Source organism: Nycticebus coucang, chromosome 2, assembly GCF_027406575.1.
Source record: "Nycticebus coucang isolate mNycCou1 chromosome 2, mNycCou1.pri, whole genome shotgun sequence".
In the NCBI taxonomy this organism is placed as follows: domain Eukaryota; kingdom Metazoa; phylum Chordata; class Mammalia; order Primates; family Lorisidae; genus Nycticebus; species Nycticebus coucang.
The window spans coordinates 88,041,584-88,067,724 of record NC_069781.1 but is presented as its reverse complement, the minus strand read 5'-3'; the positions used below and the strand labels follow the sequence as shown (position 1 = coordinate 88,067,724).

At 42.0% G+C, this 26,141-nt stretch overlaps 1 pseudogene; it reads right to left on the bottom strand.

Annotated features, from left to right (window-relative positions):
• The window catches only part of LOC128597705 (merlin-like), a 63,166-nt pseudogene extending 37,700 nt beyond the window's left edge, over positions 1-25,466 (bottom strand).
• Positions 25,467-26,141: the final 675 nt, after the last annotated feature.

The following is a 26,141-nucleotide window of genomic DNA, read 5'->3' as shown; positions in this document are numbered from 1 at the left end:
TAAAAGTGCTATTATTGCATTCATGAGCTCTTGGATAACATCTGAGTTCACATAAATGAGATCACTTGAGGTGAGCCCCTAGATAGCTTCACGACAGGGACTCAGTTGCCTGAAATACTAACCATATAATTAGAGAGGAGGGACTTTGACCTAGAACTAGCACATCCCCTGAAGAAGGGAAGGGATCTGGAGTGTGAGTTCACTCTCATAGACAATGATTAAATCAGCTATGCCTACAGAATGAAACATCCAAAAACTCCAGACACTGAAGCCCAGTAAATCTTCCTGGTTGGTAACAGCATTAATGTCCCAGGAAGGTGATGTACCCTGATTTCAAAGGGAAGGGTCACAGAAGCCCTGTTTTAGGTGTCCTTCCAGATCTTACCCAACATGTCGCCTCATTTGGAGTATCCTTTATTATAAAGTTATAGTCACAATTATAGCACTTTTCTGAGTTCTGTGAGACATTATAGCAGATTACTGAACCTGAGGGGAGTCTTAGTAACTCTTGAATTCATAGCTATCTGGTCAGAGTATGGGTGGCCTGGACTGCCTGAACTTGCAGCATGCATCTGAGGAGAAGTCAGTCCCTTGGGAAACTAAGCCCTTTACTTGTGGGATCTGCACTAATTCCAAGTGGTTAATACCAGAATTGAATTGCAGTGCACCAGTTAATGTCAAGGCAATAGCTTTTACCAGTAATACTTAACTCGAATCCAAACAAAAAACAATCAGACAAAAATCGAATGATATTATGCAAAATAACTCTTGGACTCTTTAGTGCACACACACACACATACACACAACCAACAAATACACAAAGACTTGGGATGTGCTCTAGGTTTGAGGATGCTACAAACCAGAGTCTGAGGGCTTTGAAGAAAATCCTTGTTTTAAGAGGTACGCAGAGAAGCATTTTAACAACGACTTGTCACCAGGATGCCTGTCACTTAATCTCAGATGCTTCAGCAAAAACAAACTACCACCCATGATGAGAGGAGGAGAAGGAGGGAGACAGAAATGGAGGAAAACCTCGACGAATGGCAACTCCAGGTGAATGACTGTTCGTTGCCCTGTTCTTTTGAAAATTAAAAAAAAAAATAAAAATTGGGAGAAAAATTAATTCATCAAGTGGGCTGCTTCAAACTGTCCCCTGTACCAAAAGGCTATGTTGAGCACAACCTGGTAAATGCCCTTGACATCACTAAAATATACACTTAAAAATGGAAAATGGGCTGGCAGCCTTTCTTTGGGAAGCCACACCATTCATTCTCTTGCTACTTTTCTCTCCTTCCTCCATCTTTTCTTTTCTCGCTCCCTATTCCCTGCTCTCTTCACTCTTTCCCATCTCTTCCCCCTCCCCTTTCTCTGTTATAAAAGAAACTTATACTTTTACATCCTAAAAAGAAAAAAGGAAAAATGCTTAAAATGGCAAGTGTTACATATGCTTATTTGACCTTAATATATTTTTTTAAAGGCTATGTCAACATGTCTGCCCCTAATGTGGTCCCTCTCTGCAGGGAGGAGTGTGAGTGTGACGGTCTTGGCAAAGAAGTCCTGTCTGGCCAGCACAGAGAGGGCCAGGAGAAGAGGCCTGAGAGGGCCATGAGCTGTATCGGGCACTCCTGAGAGATCATAGGTTGACGGCAGTGTCCTGGCGGGATGGGGTCCTGCTCTGCTAGGCTCTTCCAGTCAGGATGTAGCACAAGCTGCTTTGGCCCAGCGTCCCTGTCCTCAAAGGCCTGGTGTGTGCACCCTGCCCCCTTCCCTCCTTCCTTTCCACTCAGGTGGGCACCTGGCCAGGAAAAGTTTGCTGGTGCCAGTTCTAAGGCAGGGGACCCAGGTGTCTGGGACATTTTTATTTTGTCTCGGTTCTTAATGGAAAAGCGAGTGAAAGAACAATGTGGGCAGAGTTCCAGATTGTGCTGCTGGCCTGGCTCGTGGAGCAGCTGCCCAGGCCCAGCCCTGAGGTGGTTTCTGCAGTGGCTGCTCAGGCCCAGCTGGGGCCCAGTTAGCCCAACCTGGGGGCCGACTGGGAGGCGGGAAGGCAGCGAGAAATATTCTCTTTGCCTTTGCTGCCTAGTGGGGCCCTTTACAGTTGTCCGGGTAGCACGGTTTTCTTTTTAGCACATGCCCCCTCATAAGTGGAGCCCTCTCAGGGAAAGCAGACCATTTCCACAGACGGGTTTTTAGTTCTATACTTACCAAATTTGATTGCCCTCCCCTCCCTCCCCTCTTTTCCTCTCTCCCCCTCTTCTCTTCCCTCCCCTCCCCTCCCCTCCTCACCTCCCTTCTTTTCTTTCTTTCCTTCGTCCTTCCTTCCTTCTACTGTGGTAAAATAGACATAATTTACCATTTTAACTGTTTTTAAGTGTGAAATTCAGTGGCACTTCTTATTGAACTTAAACCAGTTTTTAGAATTATTATTACAAAAAGCAATTCATGCACGTGATAAAAAATAATGGGAGCCCTACGGAAAGAACAAAATGAAAAAAAGAAAAGATTCTCTCTGTGCCATCCCCAAAATACACGGCTTGTGACACCTGCGTGAAACATTTTAATGGACAAACCATCAGTCACACGAATGTGTTTGCTCTCTCCCCAGGGTGAGGGGGCTCAGTCTTTGGAAGCACAGTGGTTACTTTCCTTACTAGAGGTGCAGTTGAGGTTTCCTTACTTACCCGTGCGTGGGTGTGCCTGTGAGCACACACACACAGACAGGTACACACACATGCATTTTATAATTAATTACATGTATGTGTGTGTGGAGAGATATATCTCTCTTACATTTATATAACAAAAAGTAGTATTTATACTGCTCCATACTTTGACTTTTTCACTTATGCGCAAACTACTACATCTGCCCGTAACTACCTGAACCCACAGACACTTTATGCTCGTGGCCTCCTCTGTTCTCTGCCTGCAAATGCTTTGCCATTTCTCTCCTTCCAGGTGATTCTTCAAGCATTTAGACTGAGCTTCTGTATCTTAATTTAGTAGATAATGGTACAGGAATTATCTCAGCTTCACGGAAAGGAGGGTAAGCTCTTGAGTCAGTCATTTGGGAACCTGAGTCTCAGCTTCACCACTAACAAGCTGTGCAAGTGGTCTACAGAGGTTCCCTTGGACATTCTTCTGAATTTCTCTGGACCTAATTTCTCATATAAAAGTTTCAACTTTTTGGTGCAGCACAGTGGCTCACATCTGTAATTTTAGCACTTTGGGAAGCCAAGGCAGGAGGATCACTTGAGGCCAGGAGCTCCAGACCAGCTGAGCAAGAGTAAAACCCTGTCTCTATAAAAAGTAGAAAAGTTAGCCTCAAGTGGTAGCAAGCCTATAGTCTCTGCTGCCCGGGGGCTGAAGCAGGAGAATCACCGGAGCCCAGGAGTTTGACGTTGCATTGAACTATGACACTACTGCACTCTAGCCTGGGCAAAAGACTGAGATCCTGCCTTAAAAAAAGAAAAATTAACTTTTTAATAAAAAGGCACAATGATATTGTTTTTATAGAAATTATCCATTTTGTATAAAGTGCTTATCTTAGTCAGGGTTCTTCAAAGAAACAGAACCGGCAGGATATGTGTATGTGTTTATATACACAGGGAGCCAAAAAAATGCACGCACATTTTAAGAGATGTTATCTATATATCACTTTTTGAAGTTGAATTGAAGGTACCATTATTGGTCAAGTGGAACTCGACATGCTACACATATCCATTTTACCAGCAATTCATACACTTGGGGGAATGATTGATTTTACTTCCAACAAGATTGTTTAAAATGTGTATACATTTTTTTGACACCGTGTGTGTGTGTGTGTGTACCTTTTATATCTCTGGATTTCACATCCATGGATTCAAACAACTATAGATTGAAAATATTTGTGGAAAATAACCCTGGATGGATACATCTGTACTGAACATACACAGACTGGTTTCTTGTCATTATTCCCCCAAACAAGATAGTATACCAGCTACATACATAGCATTTACCTTGTTTTAGGTATTATATGTAATCTAAAGATGATTTAAAGTATATGGGAGGATATGCATAGGTTATATGCAAATGCTACGCTATTTTATGTAAGAAACTCGAGCATTGGTGAATTTTGGTATCGTTGGTGGATTCTGGAACCAACCCCCCATGGATAGTGAAGAGTGACTATAAATATAGTCTCTTTCCACCTTATAATATTTGCTATTTATATTAATAATAGTTCTACTGTGTTAAGGTTTATAAAACTTATGTACTTATATAAAGAATAGATAGATAGATAGATAGATAGATAGATAGATAGATAGATAGATAGATAGATAGATTAGATAGAGACAGAGAGAGAGAAAACAACTGATTAATTTCAAGAAATTGGCTCATGAGATTGTGGAAGCTGGCAAGTCAAACACTAACTCACAGGGGTGCCAACCCAGGGAAGAGCTACAATTTGATTCCAAAGACAGTCTGCTGGCAGAATTCATCCTTTTTCTGGGAAAGGCAGTCTTTTTATTATAAAGACTTCCAACTGATCAGATGAGACCTACTCACATTATGTAGGGTAATTTGCTTTACTCAAATTCTACTGATTTTTTTTCTGGAGACAGTCTCACTTAGTTGCCCTCTTTAGAGTGCTATGATGCCATAGTTTACAGTAACCTCAAACTCTTGGGCTCACGTGATCTTCTTGCCTCAGCCTCCCAAGTAACTGAGACGACAGGCACCTGCCACAACCCCCAGCTATTTTTTTTTTTTTTAGACAGAGTTTTACTTTGTCACCCTTGGTAGAGTGCTATGATGTTGTAGCTCACACAGCAACCTCAAACTCTAAGGCTCAATCGATCCTCTCTCCTCAGCCTCCTGAGACTACAGGTACTGGCAGTTTTTAGAGATGGAGGTCTGGCTCTAGTTCAGTCTGGTCGCTAACTCCAGAGCTCAAGTAAAGTACCTGCTTTAGCCTCCCAGCGTGCTAGGATTACAGGCATGAGCTGCTGAGCCTTTGTCTAAAGTCTACTGATTTAAATGTTAATCTCTTATAAGAAATTTCTTCACAGAAACATCTACAATAATGTTTGACCAAACATCTGGGACTGTGGCCCAGTTCAAGTTGACACAAATTAATCACCACAGTGCTTTCTAAACTCAAAAATATCAAAAAGGGGGCCAGGTGTGGTGGTGGACTCCTACAATCCTAGCACTTTGGGGGGCCAAGGCCGGTAGATTGCTTGAGCTCATGAGTTCAAGATCAGCCTGAGCCAGACTGAGACCTTGTCTCTAAAAATAGCTGGGCTTTGTATCAGTAGCCTGTAGTCCCAGGTACTTGGGAGACTGAGGCAAGAGAATGGCTTAAGATCAAGAGTTTGAGGTTACTGTGAGCTGTGATGTCGCAGCACTCTGCTAAGGGCGACAAAGTGAGACTGTCTCAAAAAAATAAAGATATCAAAAGGGCACAAAGAAAAATTTTTATCTTTCCTCATCCTAAATCCAAACACTTAGGAACAAACAATGTCAACATCTAGTAAACATAATTCTCTTTTTTTTTTTGAGACAGAGTCTCACTTGTTGCCCTTGGGAGAGTGCCGTGGCATCATAGTTCACAGCAACCTCAAACTCTTGGGCTTAAGCGATTCTCTTGCCTCAGCCTCCCACGTAGCTGGGACTACAGGTGCCCACCACAATGCCCGGCTATTTTTAGAGATGAGGTCTCGCTCTGGCTCAGGTTGGCCTCCCAAGTGCTGGGATTAGAGGTGTGAGTCACTGCCCTGGCCTTAAACATAATTCTCAAAGTTTTTGTGGTTAGCTAGGTAAATAAACAGAGGAAGATAAAAGAAAAGAAAGATATAAATGCTATTTAAGATAAAAGATTATAATTTAATGTTCTTTTAAAAGGAGGAAAAGGAATTGAAGTGTAACTGCAAATGAATCTTTCTTTACCAAAATCCATGTTCATTTCTCAGAGATCCTATGGCTCAGTAAATCAGTATGGAAATCTATTAAGAAGTTGATCATTATGCATTCCTTGTGTTTGTTTACTATTTATTGCAATTAATAGACAGAATCAATTTACTTTCTATTTACTTTCTCTCTCTCACCACTGTACAATATTTGTTATTTGTATCATTAATAGTTTTACCTTGTGAAGGTTTATAAAACTTACGTACTGAGCTACAATCTCCATGGTGTTTCCTATTGCTGCCCAGCCAGGTTCATCTGCCCACTGCCCAAGGGAAAGCCAATGTCCAGAGACAGCAGGGTTTACAGCACAGAAAGAGTTCATCACACAAAGCACTAAGCAGGGAGATGGGAGAATTCTTTCAAACTCACCTCCCAAGAATTGGGAGGACAGGATTTTTAAAGACAGTTTGGTGACAGAGGTTTGGGTAATCAGGGCCTACTAATTGGCTAGTTGCGGGGTGGAGCCATCAGTACTTTGGTGGGCTGCTGTCTGGTGGGGTCAGCTGATCCTTGAGTGGGGGTTGAAGACTGGTTGAGTCAGTTTTGTGGTCTGAGTGGGTCAGTCAATCTGGTTGAAACCAGGACCTGGAAGATAGCTCAAAAACTAAATCTATGTCCTGAGTGGGTGGTATTATTTATGTGGGGAAAATCAAGACTCTGTGCCCTCTAGAGTAGCAATCACAGCAAACAAGAGGACAGTGACTATTACCAAGCATATATGGTGGGGGGCGGGGACAGCGGATGAGTATTATAATTTTAGCTAAACCTTTTCTGTCACAGAGTTTTGGAGGCCCCTACTCTAGTTCTCACCTTGCAACCCTTCATCAGTTTATAAGGGTAGTTTCATTTCCTTTTAGTTTTTTTTGTTTGTTTTTAAGATAGGATCCCCCTCTGTTACCCAGCAGGCCTGAGTGTAATGGTGTCATCATAGCTCACTGCAATCTCAGACTCCTGGGCCGAAGTGATCCTCCTGCCTCAGCCTCCTGAGTATCTCAGAACATTGTCCCACCACACTCACCTAATTTTTGTATTTTTTTTTGTAGAGACTGGGTCCCACTATTGTGCTCCGCCTGGTCTTGAACTCCTCACCTCAAGTGATTTTCCTTCCTTGGACTCTCAAACTGCTAGGATAACAGGCACAACCCACCACAACTGGCCATCTTTTAATTTGTATCTATAAATATACTCAATGCTTGTTATCTTTTCTTTGATCAAGGCTTCTATATTTCTAATTGTTTTGGAAAAACTCTCAAACTGTGTTTTTCCTTCTGATCATGCACCATAACAATCACCAACATAGAAAAAGACTTCTGTGAATAAATATGGGCATTTTCCCACCCACACAGACCTAACACCTACCTGGAAATACTGTCCAACCCCACAGCGTGAGAGCTCAGTCCCCAAGACTACATGCCCTACCCCCTAGAGCAGTGATTCTCAACCTTTCTAATGCCACAACCCTTTAATACAGTTCCTCATGTTGTGGTGACCCCCCAACCGGTTGGAGGAGAAGTAAAAGACATTGTTCCACCACAACATAAGAAACTGTATTAAAGGGTCATGGCATTAGGAAGATTGAGGACCACTACCCTAGACAATTAGTCACAAGTCCAGGCCTCCAGAACTTCTAACTAACTGGTTTCAAGTTGGAGTTTCTTCCTTGAGGTCTATAAACTTGCTGGAGCAGCTGGCAGACCTAAGGGAAACATGGTTACAAGTTTATGGGATATTACAAAGGGTACAGATGAAGAGACACACAGGGCAAAGTATAGGGAAGGGGCACAGAGAATGTGTGCCTTTCCCATGCAACACCTTTCAGGAGCCCCCATGTGTTCAGCTATCTGGAATGTCCCTGAACCCTGTACTTTGGGGGTTTTATAAAGGCTTCCTGACATAGGCATAACTGACAGCCGTGTAGAAATGTGATTGGACAACAAACTCGTGATCTAAATCCAACAAAGCCTGTCTGTTCAGATTCTTCCTGCCTCTCTGTGCAGCATTCCTGCCCCAGGGTGTGGGGTAGGATCCTCTCTGGAATGACAGTCTTTTGACCTACAATCATTTTTAGAGTTCTGCCTCAGGCAAGTCAAAGAAGGGCAGGAGATGGTCAGAAAGAGAGATTTCTGTTTCCTGAGGTCTAAAGTGCCTCAATATTATCACAAGGACTACAGGAGTAATGAATCAGGAACTGTGGACCAAAACCAGTGTATATATCATAACACCACAGTGATCTCTTAGTTTTGATTTTCTCTTGGTTAGCTAGATTTTGTCAACAAATGAGTCTTGTATATACAATAAATAACCACCTGTCTGAAATGTCAGGTTTTAGCACCGAAAGTCCTGTATCCTGGGCAGCCCTCAGGCCCATGTGTACTGAGCCAGATGCTCACTGTGGCTTTAGCCCCACATTCTTGTTAGACATAGAGGAACCTCTTCCCTGGGGACACGGGAACATTGCTTTGCTTGCTGGTTTCTGGCACTGGCTGGAAAAAAGTAGGAAGAAGGCCTAAAGTGTCTTTTCATATACTGATCTTGCCTTTTCTGCTTTGAAACCTAGATGTTTAACCTTGACCTTTAGTAACTTTCTTCTCCATTCATACCCACCGCCCTCGACAGAATATACCCTCCCATTACATAGACACAAGTCTTTCATGATTTCAAATGTATGTTCATTCTTGTTTACATCTTCAAATATTTTGCCTGTTCCATTTTGTTCTTTTCTCGTCTATAGGAACCCTACCTGCCTGTATGTTTTCTCTTTTTATTTCTTTGTGCTTCCTTTAGCGTGAACTCCAATACGGTGTTCTCCCTTATCCCAGGGGGACACATTCCAAGACCCTCGGTGAAGGCCTGAATCCCCAAGCCCCATGGAGATGAAGTTTTCTCCTTCCCATTATATGGTACAGCATGGAGATACTGCCTGGAGAGTGCGTGGTGGAGCGGGAATTCTCAAGATTTCATCACACAGTTCAGAATGCTGTGCAATTAAAAACCCATGAACTGTTTATTTCTGGAATTTTTCATTACTACTTTTGGACCGTGGTTGACTGCAGGTAACTGAAACCACAAAACTGGAAGGAAACTGTAGTGGGGGTCCTACTGTGCTGTCACGCTTTCTCAGTTCTGCCCTGTATAGTATTTCTCCAATCAGATTACGGACCTTGTGAGAACCATCGTCACCTTCTTCTCCACCATCCTCATTCTGAAAACTGAACCAAGTGCCTGTTATGGGGCAGGCATGGCACACGTCATCTCTATGCTTTATCTAATCTCATCTCCACAGAAACTTCATGAAATATAGTCCATTCTGATCTCATTTTAAACATAAGGAAATTTAAAAAATTGGGAAAGTTACCCAAAGATATGCAAACAAAGTGACACAGCTGACATTTAAACCCTGCTCCTGGAGAGAGATTAAAGATGGCGGCCGAGTAACAGCTTCCCTGCAACTGGAAATAGAGAGTCTGGGGAGATAAGACTCCAGGCATCTATGGCCGGTGGGATCTGCCTATAATCATCCCTTTGAGGATACAGGGAGCCAGCAAGGGACTTCTGGACCCCTAGAGGAGGACAAAAACAGTGGAAAACTGGCAAGTGGTTGCCTGTGTTCGATCAATCTAATCACGTTGGCAACCGTAAGTACAAGCAGCAATGAGACTGCAAACCGGGAAGGCCTTACCTGTGAACTGTTTCGGTGTTTTTGGACTTGGCACTCAGTTGAACTGCCTTGGGGAGAGCTTGAGCAGGAGTGTGGAGAACTTTGGGCATTGTCTGGGGCCCCAGACTGAGCCACTGAGCTGGGCGCAGGAAGCCGTTGTGAAAGAACTGCCCCGGCAAGCTCCGCCCTCAGGGTCTCAGAGCAAGGATTGGGCGGGTCAAAGTAACCTACTGACTGAGCAGCCTAAAGGCGGGGACTGAGCTGCCCTACTCCTTAATCCTTAGGGGCAGAGTGAGACGGTTTTGGCATACTGGAGCCTTGGGCTGTTGCCCTGGGTAGAGTGCCGTGATGTCACAGCTCATAGCAACCTCAAACTCCTGGGCTTGGTGCCTCCCAGACCTCCATAAGAGCTGTGCAGCAACCCCCGATGGGTGACCCGCACCCACTGGGCCTCCGCATTCCCTGACCAGGAACTGCAGGAGCCACGCAACCCTGCATCCTCCCTCCTGTGTCCTCCCAACTTCCACACTAGCCCGTTCATCTGGACAGGGACTCTGGTAGCTGCGTGCCCTTTGGAGCCCTCCCTGCCTCTGTGCAGAGCTCTTCTCCTGGCCAGAGACTGCTGGAGCCTTGGGCTCTCTGTGCCAAACTCACTGGGTGCCTGGCACTCCCAAAACCATGCGCACCACCCCCAGCCCTGTTGTTGGATGCGGGTGTGTCACAAACCGGAGGTGCTTCCATAACCAGAACTCCCTAGCTAGAGCAGCCCCAGAGGAACTACACAGGGTCACTCCCTACAAAGATCCAGCAACCATAGAGTGATCCTGCTGGGGTCTAATCTTGGAGAGACACCTCCCCAACTCTGAGGACAGTCAGAGGCAACGGTGAAAAACAATCATGAGGTGAAATCAACAGAAAAACTCTGGCAATATGAATAATCAGAGTAGATCAGCTCCCCCAAGAATCAATGGGGCAGAAACAGCACAAGACCCCATGCACAAACAAATAGCTGAGATGTCAGAAATTGAATTCAGGATCTGGATAGCAAATAAGATCAAATTAGAATTCCAAAAGTTATCTCATGAATTCAACAGATTCAAAGACCAAATGACCAAAGATTTCGACACATTGAGAAAAGAAGTTGCATCCCTCAAAGATCTGAGAAACACAGTAGAATCCCTCAGTAACAGAATGGAGCAAGCAGAAGAAAGGATTTCCGACATTGAAGACAAAGCTTTTGAACGCTCCCAACCCTCAAAGAAGAAGAGAAATGGAGAGCAAAAACAGACCACTCTCTCAAAGAGCTGTTGGATAATTTGAAGAAAACCAATATTCGTCTTATAGGGATCCCCAAAAGTGATGAAGTGGCTTCAAAGGCACAGAGTCTCTTCTCCATGAGATTATGAAGGAGAACTTTCCAGACATGCCAAGAGATTTTGAAATACAGATAGCAGACAGTTTCAGAACTCCAGCACGACTCAACCCAAATAAGACATCCCCCAGACACATCATAATCAATTTCACTAAAGTTAATATGAAGGAGAAAATTCTGAAAGCTGCCAGATGAAAGAAAACAATTACCTACAAGGGGAAGAATATCAGAATAACTGCAGATCTCTCTGCTGAAACCTTTCAAGCTAGAAGAGGATGGTCATTGACTTTTAATCTCCTAAAATAAAATAACTTTCAACCCAGGATCCTGTACCCAGCTAAACTGAGCTTCATTTATGACGGAGAAATTAAATACTTCAATGACATTCATATGTTGAAGAAATATGCCACAACTAAACCAACTCTCCAGGACATTCTTAGACCTATCTTCCATAAAGACCAGCATAATTCTCCACCACAAAAGTAAACCCACCCAAAAAATTTTTGATCAAATTCCAACTTCCACAGTCACAAAAGGATTAAAAATGTCCACCGGACTCTTGAAAGGCTTATCAATACTCTCAATTAATGTGAATGGTTTAAATTGTCCTCTAAAAAGGCATAGGTTGGCGGACTGGATACAAAAACTCAAGCCAGATATCTGCTGCATCCAAGAATTGCATCTTACATTAAAAGACAGATATACACTCAAGGTGAAGGGATGGTCATCTATATTCCAGGCAAATGGAAAGCAGAAAAAATCAGGCATTGCAATCCTGTTCCCAGATGCAATAGGCTTTAAACGAACCAAAATAATTAAGGATAAGGAGGGACACTTCATATTTGCTAAAGGTAATACTCAATATGACGAGATCTCAATTATTAATAGTTATGCACCCAATCACAACGCACCTGAATTTATAAGAGAAACTCTAACAGACATGAGCAACTCGATTTCCTCCAGTTCCATAGTAGTTGGAGATTTTAACACCCCTTTAGCAGTGCTGCATAGATCCTCCAAAAAGAAGCTAAGCAAAGAAATTTTAGATTTAAACTCAACCATTCAACATCTGGACTTAACAGACATCTATAGAACATTTCATCCCAATAAAACTGAATACACATTCTTCTCATCAGCTCACGGAACATACTCCAAAATCGACCACATCCTAGGCCACAAATCTAACCTCAGCAAATTTTAAAAACTAGAAATTATTCCTTGCATCTTCTCAGACCATAATGGAATAAAAGTTGAACTTAATAACAACAGGAAACTGCATACGCATACAAAAACATGGAAGCTAAACAACCTTATGCTGAAGGATACATGGGTTATAGACGAGATTAAGAAGGAAATCACAATATTTTTGGAACAAAACAACAATCAAGACACAAATTACCAGAACCTCTGGGATACTGTAAAGGCAGTCCTAAGAGGGAAATTTATAGCACTGCAAGCCTTCCTCAAGAAAACGGAAAAAGAGGAAGTCAATAACTTAATGGAACATCTCAAGCAACTGGAGAAAAAAGAACATTCCAATGCCAAACACAGCACAAGAAAAGAAATAACCAAAATCAGAGCAGAATTAAATGAAATTCAAAACAAAAGAATTATACAACAGATCAATAAATCCAAAAGCTGGTTTTTTGAAAAGATCAATAAAATAGATAAACCTTTGGCCAACCTAACCAGGAAAGAAAGAGTAAAATCTCTAATTTCATCAATCAGAAATGGTAATGATGAAATAACAACAGACCACTCAGAAATTCAAAAAATCCTGAATGAATACTACAAGAAACTCTACTCTCACAAATATGAAAATCTGAAAGAAATCGACCAATACCTGGAAGTACGCCACTTACCAAGACTTAGCCACAATGAAGTGGAAATGTTGAACAGGCCTATATCAAGTTCTGAAATAGCATCAACTATACAAAATCTCCCTAAAAAGAAAAGCCCAGGACCAGATGGCTTTACGTCAGAATTCTATCAAACCTTTAAAGAAGAACTAGTAACTATACTACTAAACCTCTTCCAAAATAAAGAAAAAGAAGGAATATTACCCAGCACATTCTACGAAGCAAACATCACCTTGATCCCCAAACCAGGGAAAGACCCAACAAGAAAAGAAAATTATAGACCAATATCACTAATGAATATTGATGCTAAAATACTCAATAAGATCCTAACAAACAGAATCCAACAACAAATCAAAAAAATCATATACCATGACCAAGTCGGATTTATCCCAGGGTCTCAAGGCTGGTTCAATATACATAAATCTATAAATGTAATTCAACACATAAACAAACTAAAAAATAAAGACCATATGATTCTTTCAATTGATGCAGAAAAAGCTTTTGTTAATATCCAGCATCCCTTCATGATCAGAACACTTAAGAAAATTGGTATAGAAGGGACATTTCTTAAACTAATAGAGGCCATCTACAGCAAACCCACAGCCAATATCGTATTGAATGGAGTTAAATTGAAATCATTTCCACTTAGATCAGGAACCAGGCAAGGTTGCCCATTGTCTCCATTGCTCTTTAACATTGTAATGGAAGTTTTAGCCATTGCAATTCGGGAAGAAAAGGCAATCAAGGGTATCCACATAGGGTCAGAAGAGATCAAACTTTCACTCTTCACAGATGATATGATCGTATATCTGGAAAACACTAAGGATTCTACTACAAAACATTTAGAAGTGATCAAGGAATATAGGAATGTCTCAGGCTACAAAATCAACACCCATAAATCTGTAGCCTTTATATATACCAGCAATAACTAAGCCAAACAAACAGTCAAGGACTCTATTCCCTTCACAGTAGTGCCAAAGAAGATGAAATATTTGGGAGTATACCTAACAAAGGACATGAAAGATCTCTACAAAGAGAACTATGAAACTCTAAGAAAAGAAATAGCTGAAGATGTTAACAAATGGAAAAACATACCATGCTCATGGCTGGGAAGAATCAACATTGTTAAAATGTCCATACTGCCCAAAGCAATATATAATTTTAATGCAATTCTTATTAAAGTTCCATTGTCATACTTTAAAGTATGAAAATAATACTTGAAAAAATAATACTTCGTTTTATATGGAATCAGAAAAAAACTCAAATAGCCAGAACATTACTGAGCAATAAAAACAAAGCAGGAGGAATCACGCTACCAGACCTGAGACTGTACTATAAATTGATAGTGATCAAAGCAGCATGGTACTGGCACAAAAGCAGAGAAGTAGATGTCTGGAACAGAATAGAGAACCAAGAGATAGATCCAGCTACTTACTGTTATTTGATCTTGGACAAGCCAATTAAAAACATTCAGTGGGGAAAATCCCTATTTAACAAATGGTGCTGGGTAAACTGGCTGGCAACCTGTAGAAGATTGAAACTGGACCCACACCTTTCACCATTAACTAAGATAGACTCTCACTGGATAAAAGATTTAAACTTAAGACATGAAACTATAAAAATACTTGAAGAAAATGCAGGGAAAACTCTTGAAGGAATCAGCCTGGGTGAATATTTTATGAGGAGGACTCCCCTGGCAATTGAAGCAGTATCAAAAATACACTACTGGGACCTGATCAAACTAAAAAGCTTCTGCACAGCCAAGAACATAGTGAGTAAAGCAAACAGACAGCCCTCAGAATGGGAGAAAATATTTGCAGGTTATACCTCCGATAAATGTCTAATAACCAGAATCCACAGAGACCTCAAACGTATTAACAAGAAAAGAACACGTGACGCCATCTCAGGGTGGGCAAGGGACTTAAAGAGAAACTTCTCTAAAGAAGACCGACCCACAATCTACAAACACATGAAAAAAAGCTCATCATCCTTAATCATCAGAGAAATGCAAATCAAAACTACTCTGAGATATCACCTAACCCCAGTAAGAGTAGCCCACATAACAAAATCCCAAAACCAGACATGTTGGTGTGGATGTGGAGGAAAGGGCACACTTCTACACTACTGGTGGGAATGCCCACTAATACGTTCCTTGTGGAAGGATGTTTGGAGAATACTTAGAGACCTAAAAATAGACCTGCCATTTGATCCTATAATTCCTTTACTAGGTTTATACCCAGAAGACCAAAATTCACAATGTAACAAAGACATCTGTACCAGAATGTTTATTGCAGCCCAATAAACATTTATTGTTGTTTTAGAGGCTCACTGTATTGCTCATAATTGCTAAGTCATGGATGAAGCCCAAGTGCCCATCGACCCACGAATGGACTAGCAAATTGTGGTACATGTATACCATGGAATAATATGCAGCCTTAAAGAAAGATGGAGACTTTACCTCTTTCATGTTTACATGGATGGAGCTGGAACATATTCTTCTTAGCAAAGTATCTCAGGAATGGAAGAAAAAGTATCCAATGTACTCAGCCCTACTATGAAGCTAAATTATAGCTTTCACATGAAGACTATAACCCAACTATAGCACGGGACTATGGGGAAAGGGCCAAGGAAGGGGAAGGGGGAGGGATTTGGTGGAGGGAGGGTAATGGGTGGGGCCACATCTATGGTGCATCTTAGAATGGGTACAGGCGATTGCACTAATGTACACAGCTATGATTTAACAATAAAAAAAAAAAAGAAGAAGAAGGAAAAAGTAAACCCTGGTCCTCTAACTCCAGCCTGAAGTGTTAAGCCCTACAGTGTGCTGCTTCTTTTTTTTTTTTCTTTTTTGAGACAGAGTATCACTATGTCACCCTCAGTAGAGTGCCCCAGCATCACCGCAACCTCAAACTTTTGGGTTTAAGCGATTCTCTTGCTTCAGCCTCCCCAAGTAGCTGGGACTACAGGCACCCACCACAATGCCCAGCTATTTGTTGTTGTTGCTGTTGTCATTGTTTCAGCTTGCCCAGGTTGGGTTCAAGTCCACCAGCCTCAGTGTATGTGGCCAATGCCCTACCCACTGAGCTACAGGCGCTGCCATGTGTGCTGCTTCTTATGGGTGCTTTTCTACTGTATTTGATTCATGTCTCTGTCTCTCTCTCTTTTTTTTTTTTTTGAGACATTCTCACTTTGTTGCTTTCCATAGTGCTTTGGCATCACAGCTCACAGCAACCTCAAACTCTTAGGCTCAAGTTATCCTCTTGTCTCAGCCTCCCAAGTACCTGGGAGTATAGATGTGACTAATCATAGCCAGTTACCATTTATTATTTGAGTAGAGATGGTTTCATGGTCTTGCTTAGGCTGATTTCCAACTCCTGAACTCAAGCAATCCACCTGCCTTGACCTCCCAGAGTACTGGGATTACAGGTGTGAACCACTGCACCTGGCCTGATTTGTGTTTCTTGAGGCTTTATTTTTGTTGTTGTTTTAAAGGCTCCCTGTATTGCTCAGGCTACAGTGCCATAGCCTCAGCCTAGTTCATAGCAACCTCAAACTCCTAGATTTAACCAATCCTCCTGCCTCAGCTTCCCAAGCAGCTAGGACTACAGGTGCCTACCATCATGCCCACCTAATTTTTCTATTTTAAGTACTGATAATATCTTACTCTTGAGGGAATAATCCAAGATAGCAGCCGAGTAACAGCTTCCCTGCAACAGGGCACGGTGAATCTAGGGTGCTAAGACTCCAGGCATCTCTGGCTAGTGCGATCTAACTATAGTCATCACCTTTGAGGATACAGGGAGTCAGCAAGAGACTTCTGGACCCCAAGAGGAGGACAAAAACAGTGGAAAACTGGCAAGTGGTTGCCTGTGTTCGATTGTCCTAATCCTGCTGGCAGCCGTAAGTACAAGCAGCAGTGAGACTGCAAACCAGAAAGACATTACCTTTGAACTGTTTCGGTGTTTTTGGACTTGGCACTCAGTTGAACTGCCTTAGGGAGAGCTTGCGCAGGAGTGCAGAGAACTTTGGGCATTGTCTAGAGTCCCAGACTGAGCCGCTGAGCCGCACAAAGCTAATAGTGTTAAGCTGTGGGCCACAGGGAGCCATTGTAAGAGAACTGCCCCAGCAAGCTCCGCCCTCAGGGTTGCAAAGCAAGGATCGGGCGGGAGCTAGTAACCTAGTGACTCAGCAGCCTAAAGGTGGGGACCAAGGTGCCTTACAGCCTTAACTCTGAGGGGCAGAGTGAGACAGGTTGTGGCACACTGGAGCCTTGGGCTGTTGCCCTAGGTAGAGTGCTGTGGCATCACAGCTCATAGCAACCTCAAACTCCTGTACTTGGCACTGCCTGGACATCCATAAGAGCTGCGCCACAACCCCCGACCCATGATACATGCACGCCAGGACTCTGCATGCCCTGGCCAGGAACTGCAGGAGCCACACAACCCTGCATCCCACTTCCTGTACTCTCCCTGCCTCTGCACTGGCCTGCTTATCTGGCTAGGGACACTGGTAGCACTGTGCCCTCTGGAGCCCTCCCTGCCTCTGCGAGAGGCCTTCTCCTGGCCAGAGACTGCTGGAGCCTTGGGCTCTCTGTGCCAAACTCACTGGGTGCCAGGCACTCCCAGAACCGTGAGCCACACCTCCCTCCCTGTTGCTGGATCCAGGTGTGTCACACTCTGGAGCTACTTCCACAACCAGAACTCTCTGGCTGGGGCAGCCCCAGAGGAAATACACACGGTCACTCCATACAAAGATCCAGCAACAATAGAGTGATCCCGCTAGGGTCTCATCTTGGAGACACACCTCCCCAACTCTGAGAACGGCCAGAGGCAATGGTGAAAAACAATCATGAGGCGAAATCAACAGAAAAACTCTGGTAATATGAATAATCAGAGTAGATCAACTCCCCCAAGGATCAATGGGACAGACACAGCACAAGATCCCATGCACAAATAAATAGCTGAGATGTCAGAAATCGAATTCAGAATCTGAATAGCAAATAAGATCAAATTAGAACTCAAAGCAGTAGCCCAAAAGATATCTCAAGAATTCAACGAATTCAAAGACCAAATGACCAAAGATTTTTGACACTTTGAGATAAAAAGTTGCAGCCCTCAAAGATCTGAGAAACACAATAGAATCCCTCAATAACAGAATGGAGCAAGTAGAAGAAAGGATTTCTGAAATTGAAGACAAAGCTTTCAAATGCTCCCAAACTCTCAAAGAGGAAAAGAAATGGAGGGCAAAAATAGATCACTCTCTCAGAGAGCTCTGGGATAATTCAAAGAAAACCACTATTCGTCTTATAGGGATCCCCAAAAACGACGAAGTGGCTTCACAAGGAACAGAGTCTCTTCTCCATGAGATTATGAAGGAGAACTTTCCAGACATGCCAAGAGATTCTGAAATTCAGATAGCGGACAGTTTCAGAACTCCAGCATGACTCAACCCAAATAAGACATCCCCCAGACACATCATAATCAATTTCACTAAAGTTAATATGAAGGAGAAAATTCTGAAAGCAGCCAGATGAAAGAAAACCATCACCTATAAGGGCAAGAATATTAAAATAACTGAAGATCTCTCTGCTGAAACCTTTCAAGCTAGAAGAGGATGATCATTGAATTTTAATCTCCGAAAACAAAATAACTTTCAACCCAGGATCCTGTACCCAGCTAAACTGAGTTTCATTTATGACAGAGAAACTAAATACTTCAATGACATTCACATGTTGAAGAAATTTGCCATAACCAAACCAGCTTTACCAGGATATCCTCAGACCTATTCTTCATAAACACCAGCGTAATCCTGCACCATAAAAGTAAACCCACCCAGAAAATTTTGATCAAATTCCAACTTCCACAGTTGCAAAAGGATTAAAAATGTCCACCGGACTCTCAAAAGGCTTATGAATATTCTCAATTAATGTGAATGGTTTAAATTGTCCTCTAAAGAGGCACAGGTTGGCTGAATGGATACAAAAACTCAAGCCAGATATCTGCTGCATACAAGAATCACATCTTACATTAAAAGACAAATATAGACTCAAGGTGAAGGGATGGTCATCTATACTCCAGGCAAATGGAAAGCAGAAAAAAGCAGGTGTTGCAATCCTATTTGCAGACACAATAGGCTTTAAACCAACCAAAATAAGGAAGGATAAGGATGGACACTTCATATTTGTTAAAGGAAATACTCAATATGATGAGATTTAAATTATTGATATTTATGCACCAAACCAGAATGCACCTCAATTTATAAGAGAAACTCTAACAGACATGAACAACTTGATTTCCTCCAGTTCCATAGTAGTTGGAGATTTTAACACCCCTTTAGCAGTGCTGCATAGATCCTCCAAAAAGAAGCTAAGCAAAGAAATTTTAGATTTAAGCTTAACCATTCAACATCTGTACTTAACAGACATCTACAGAACATTTCATTCCAAGAAATCTGAATACACATGCTTCTCATCAGCCCATGGAACATACTCCAAAATCAACCACATTCTAGGCCACAAATCTAACCTCAGCAAATTAAAAAAAATAGAAATTATTCCTTGCATCTTCTCAGAGCATCATGGAATAAAAGTTGGACCCAATAACAACAGGAACCCATACAAACAGGAACCCATACAACTGCATACCCATACAAAATGTGGAAGCTAAACAACCTTATGCTGAAGGATAGATGGGTTATAGACAAGATTAAGAAGGAAATCACCAAATATTTGGAACAAAACAACAATCAAGACACAAACTACCAGAACCTTTGGGATACTGCAAAGGCAGTCCTAAGAGGGAAACTTACAGCACTGCAAGCCTTCCTCAAGAAAACACAAAAAGAGGAAGTTAATAACTTAATGGGACATCTCAAGCAACTGGAGAAGGAAAAACACTCCAACCCCAAACCCAGAGGAAGAAAAGAAATAACCAAAATCAGAGCAGAATTAAATAAAATTGAAAACAAAAGAATTGTAAAACAGATCAATAAATCCAAAAGCTGGTTTTTTGAAAAGATCAATAAAATAGATAAACCTTTGGCCAACCTAACCAGGAAAGAAAGAGTAAAATCTCTAATTTCATCAATCAGAAATGGTAATGATGAAATAACAACAGACCACTCAGAAATTCAAAAAATCCTTAACGAATACTACAAGAAAATCTATTCTCAGAAATATGAAAATCTGAAAGAAATCGACCAATACCTGGAAGTACGCCACCTACCAAGACTTAGCCAGAATGAAGTGGAAATGTTGAACAGGCCTATATCAAGTTCTGAAATAGCATCAACTACACAAAATCTCCCTGAAAAGAAAAGCCCAGGACCAGATGGCTTTATGTCAGAATTCTACCAAACATTTAAAGAAGAACTAGTACCTATATTACTAAATCTCTTCCAAAATATAGAAAAAGAAGGAACATCACCCAAGACATTCTATGAAGCAAACATCACCTTGATCCCCAAACCAGGGAAAGACCCAACAAGAAAGAAAAATTATAGACCAATATCACTAATGAATATTGATGTTAAAATACTCAATAAGATCCTAACAAACAGAATCCAACAACACATCAAAAAAATTATACACCACGGCCAAGTGGGATTTATCCTAGGGTCTCAAGACTGATTCAATATACGTAAATCTATAAATGTAATTCAGCACATAAACAAACTAAAAAATAAAGACCATATGATTCTTTCAATTGATGCAGAAAAAGCTTTTGATAATATCCCGCATTCCTTCATGATCAGAATACTTAAGAAAATTGGTATCGAAGGGACTTTTTTTTTTTTTTTGTAGAGACCAAGTCTCACTGTACCGCCCTCGGTAGAGTGCCGTGGCGTAACACGGCTCACAGCAACCTCTAACTCTTGGGCTTATGCGATTCTCCTGCCTCAGCCTCCCAAGCAGCTGGGACTACAGGCGCCCGCTACAATGCCTGGCTATTTTTTTGTTGCAGTTTGGCCGGGGCTGGGTTTGAACCCGCCACCCTCAGCATATGGGGCCGGCTCCCTACTCACTGAGCCACAGACACCACCAAAGGGACATTTCTTAAACTAATAGAGGCCATCTACAGCAAACTCACAGCCAATATCGTATTGAATGAAGTTAAATTGAAATCGTTTCCACTTAGATCAAGAACCAGTCAAGGTTGCCCATTGTCTCCATTGCTCTTTAACATTGTAATGGAAGTTTTAGCCATTGCAATTAGGGAAGAAAAGGTGATCAAGGGTATCCACAAAGGGTCAGAAGAGATCAAACTTTCACTCTTTGCAGAAGATATGATCATGTATCTGGAAAACACTAAGGATTCTACGACAAAACTTTTAGAAGTGATCAAGGAATACAGCAATGTCTCAGGCTACAAAATCAACACCCATAAATCTGTAGCTTTTATATATACCAATAATAACCAAGCCCAAAAAACATTCAAGGACTCTATTCCTTTCACAGTAGTGCCAAAGAAGATGAAATATTTGGGAGTATATCTAACAAAGGACGTGAAAGATCTCTACAAACAGAACTGTGAAACTTCAAGAAAAGAAATAGCTGAAGATGTTAACAAATGGAAAAACATACCATGCTCATGGCTGGGAAGAATCAACATTGTTAAAATGTCTATACTACGCAAGCAATATATAATTTTAATGCAATTCCTATTAAAGCTCCATTGTCATATTTTAAAGATCTTGAAAAAATAATACTTCGTTTTATATAGAATCAGAAAAAACCTCGAATAGCCAAAACATTACTCAGCAATAAAAACAGAGCAGGAGGAATCAAGCTACCAGACCTGAGACTGTACTATAAATCGATAGTGATCAAAACAGCATGGTATTGGCACAAAAACAGAGAAGTAGATGTCTGGAACAGAATAGAGAACCAAGAGATGGATCCAGCTACTTACCGTTATTTGATCTTTGACAAGCCAATTAAAAACACTCAGTTGGCAAAAGATTCCCTATTTAACAAATGGTGCTGGGTGAACTGGCTGGAGATCTGTAAAAGACTGAAACTGGACCCATACCTTTCACCATTAACTAAGATAGACTCTCATTGGATAGAAGATTTAAACTTAAGATACGAAACTATAAAAATACCTGAAGAAAGTGCAGGGAAAACTCTTGAAGGAATCGGCCTGGGTGAATATTTTATGAGGAGGACTCCCCAGGCAATTGAAGTAGTATCAAAAATACACTACTGGGACCTGATCAAACTAAAAAGCTTTTGCATAGCCAAGAACATAGTAAGTAAAGCAAGTAGACAGCCCTCAGAATGGGAGAAAATATTTGCAGGTTATACCTCCGATAAAGGTCTAATAACCAGAATCCACAGAGAACTCAAATGTATTAGCGAGAAAAGAACAAGTGATCCCATCTCAGGGTGGGCAAGGGACTTGAAGAGAAACTTCTCTAAAGAAGACAGACGCATGATCTACAAACACATGAACAAAAGCTCATCATCCTTAATCATCAGAGAAATGCAAATCAAAACTATTTTGAGATATCACCTAACCCCAGCAAGAGTAGCCCACATAACAAAATCCCAAAACCAGAGATGTTGGCAAGGATGTGGAGAAAAGGGCACACTCTACACTGCTGGTGGGAATGCACACTAATATGTTCCTTCTGGAAGGATGTTTGGAGAATACTTAGAGACCTAAAAATAGACCTGCCATTCAATCCTATAATTCCTTTTCTAGGTTTATACCCAGAAGACCAAAATTCACAATATAACAAAGACATCTGTACCAGAATGTTTATTGCAGCCCAATTCATAATTGCTAAGTCATGGAAGAAGCCCACGTGCCCACTGACCCACGAATGGACTAGCAAATTGTGGTATATGTACACCATGGAATATTATGCAGCCTTAAAGAAAGATGGAGACTTTACCTCTTTCATGTTTACATGGATGGGACTGGAACATATTCTTCTTAGCAAAGTATCTCAGGAATGAAAAAAAAGTATCCAACGTACTCAGCCCTACTATGAAGCTAAATTATAGGTTTCACATGAAGGCTATAACCCAAGTATAGCACAAGCCTATGAGGAAAGGGCCAAGGAAGGGGAAGGGAGGGATAGGTTACCTCCCTGAATACACACATTGTTTACTACAGCACATGCATTCCCATTGCAATGCTCTATTTTGAAATAAATACAATGTTCTGTTAGAAAGGCTCTCTGTTTGATATTTAGGTTAATGGTAAGTGCCGAAGTAAGAAAGGGGATCTCATTCCCATGGGATCACAGAGGCTGGAGGGATGCAAGAGCCGTGTAAAGAGGAGGTGCTCAGATGAGGGAGGAAGAAAGAATTTGTAGTGAGGAAGAGGGCACGTTTCTAGGCAAAGCAGGGACCTGTTTACCACTGATCTGGGAAGAGTGCTGTGGCATCACAGCTCACAGCAACCTCAAACTCTCGGGCTTAAGCCTTTCTCTTGCCTCAGCCTCCCAAGTAGCTGGGACTACAGGTGCCCACCACAATGCCTGGCTATTTTGTTGTTGTTGTTGTTTCGCAGGCTCGGGCTGGATTCAAACCCGTCAGCCCCAATGCATGTGGCCAGTACCCTAACCACTGAGCTATGGGCACTGAGCTAAGAGAATACATTCTTATGTTTAAGGAATAAGGACAAATTTGAAGTGGCTGGAGGATAAGGTACATGAAATAGCAGGTAAGATGCGTGCTGGACAGGTAAGTCAGGACCAAACAGCTAGGCCCTTTCATTTGGTGGTGTTGACTGCCGCTCTGTCCTTCTTTAACACTGTATGTGAAAAGGGGTGTTGATGAGTTTTAAAGTTCTTGAGAGGCTCATGTGTATACTCAGGTCAAAATTTGTGTATGGTACCTTCTATCTTGTGTCAGTTAGTGGTTTCTTTCTGATGCATACTTGATATATTCAACTGATTATATGAATATTCTGGCTCGGCACCTGCGGTTCAAGTGGCTAAGGTAACAGCCACATATACCTGAGCTGGTGGGTTCAAATCCAGCCTAGGCCCGCCAAACAACAATGATGGCTGCAACCAAAAAATAGCAGGGCATTGTGGTGGGCGACTATAGCCCCAGCTACTTGGGAGACGGAGGCAGGAGAATCGCTTGAGCCCAGGAGTTGGAGGTTGCTGTGAGCTCTGATGCCAAGGCACTGTACCCAGGGCGACAGCTTGAGGCTCTGTCTCAAAAAGAAAAAAAAAAAAGAATATTCTCCTCCTTCCTCCCCTCCAAGCCACAAAGGTGAACCATCAGCCTGGAAAGGAGTAGGGGCCAGCTGTTGTTCCTCTCTCCTAAAGAAATAACTCCAGTCCAGCAACCTGTTTGCAGTATGTGAGCAGCGTGAAGACAGGAGAGAAAAAATAGAGAGATGCTAAGGAAACAGTTTTTTTCCTAAAAACATAATGTTTTAAATTGTTTTGTTTTGTTTTTAATTTGAGAGCAAACTTTTCAGCAGCACCCTCCAAATAAAGAGTAAACAGTACAAGGGGTCGCTCGAGGGTTGATTGGCAGAAACCAGCATATAAATATGTTGACTCAGTAGTTGACTGTGGTCTTTTCTGAATACATATTAGAGCCCACAGGACTGCTCTTCCTGGTTCTGGAACCCACACAAACAATTGGGTTTGAGATTTAGGAAAAACAATGGAAGATTTTTAGACTTGATGTGATTATGCCCATAGAAAACTATAGCTTCCTTCCACGGGGACAGTATCTATTAAAAAGAACAGTAGCATATTATACTTCTCTGATTTATGAGAAAATTGAAGAAGCCAGGCATAGTGGTTCACACCTGTAATCTCAACACATTGAAAGGCTAAGGCAGGAGTTCAAGACCATCTGGATAGCAACATAGGAAGACCTTGTCTCTACAGAAAATTTTCAAAAAGGAAAAATAATTTTGAGTGCATAATTGGTAGATATGTATTTTCAGAATAATAAATCCAGTTAAGAAGATAACAATTTGATAATGTAATGTACGGTTTTAACATTGAAATACGTGGCCAATGGTTAAACATGGCCAACTTACAGGGAATTTTAAACAATCTTAGTGAAAAAGCCTGTCTGGATAGAAATCAACAAAATAGTCAGGAGAGGCCGTAAGTGAGGGAAGAGGAAAAACACTGCTGGAAAAAAAACAGAAGAGAGTGGTGGTTACCAGGGAACATGTATCTATTAGTCACAGCAGGCAAAGTGCCCGGAGCCCACAATACTTTTAGAGGCCCACAAAAATGACTGAATTTGTGTTTCTTAGAAGAAAAAGATGAATACGTTATAATGAACCCAGCCTGGATTGTAACCATGCAGTCTTAAAATGCAATTTAAAATATTGTTTTATGAAGAAAGGAGCCCAGTAAGCAAAGGTGCGTAGACCCACAAAAGTCCTTATGTGGTCCTGGCAGTTGCTATGTTGTCTCAAAGGCCCACGAAAATAGAATGCAGTGGTTAATGTGATGCCCTAGGTTGCAGTAATCAAATGCTAACAATTCCATGGCTGAGCCGCCCTGTCTACACAGCTGCAGGATCTCAGCCCACCTTGCACAGTTTCTCCAGCTCCTTCTGGGGACCCTCCCCCCAGCTCTGGTGACAAGGCCAGTCAGATTTGTCTGTGCTGCTCTTTCCATCGCCAAGAAGCCACATCGGGAGTTGCCTCACCAGTGTTAACTTTAACTGGTATGTACTTTGGCTTCTCCGTCTAGGTGCTGTTATCAGAATTTCAGCCCCTCCAGCTGCCCAAACAGCACTGCAGAACCTTCTGTCCCTACCCAGAGCTGTGGTGTAGACACCCAGGAAGGGGAAAGAGCCTCGTCCACAAATCTGGGAGGCGTGTTTTCGCTGAAGTCCTGTACCTAGAGCCTCCCTGAGGCCTTCATGTAAAATAGCAGCTCCAGTTAATTACCTGTCTCTGAACCTGGGCTGAAGAACCGATAACGTCTCCCAGGCATCCAGAGACTTTTTCCTCAAAGCTTCCGTCCTGCTTGGCACTCATAGACAGCGGTTATGGGGCCAGACACATGCACTGAGGCTGGCAGGTTCGAGCCCAGCCTGAGCCAGCTAAACAACAATGACAACTGCAACAAGAAAACACAATTGTTGGATGGGCACCATAGTCTCAGCTTCTTGGGAGGCTGAGGCAAGAGAATCGCTTAAGCCCAAGAGTTAGAGGTTGCTGTGAGCTGTGACGCTACAGCACTTTACCGAGGGCGTCATAGTGAGACTCTGTCTCAAAAAAAAAAAAAAAAAAAAATTCCTGTCCTTCCAGGACAATACTCGAGGGCTGCCTGTAAAGTATTCCCATATACTATGAAAAAATAG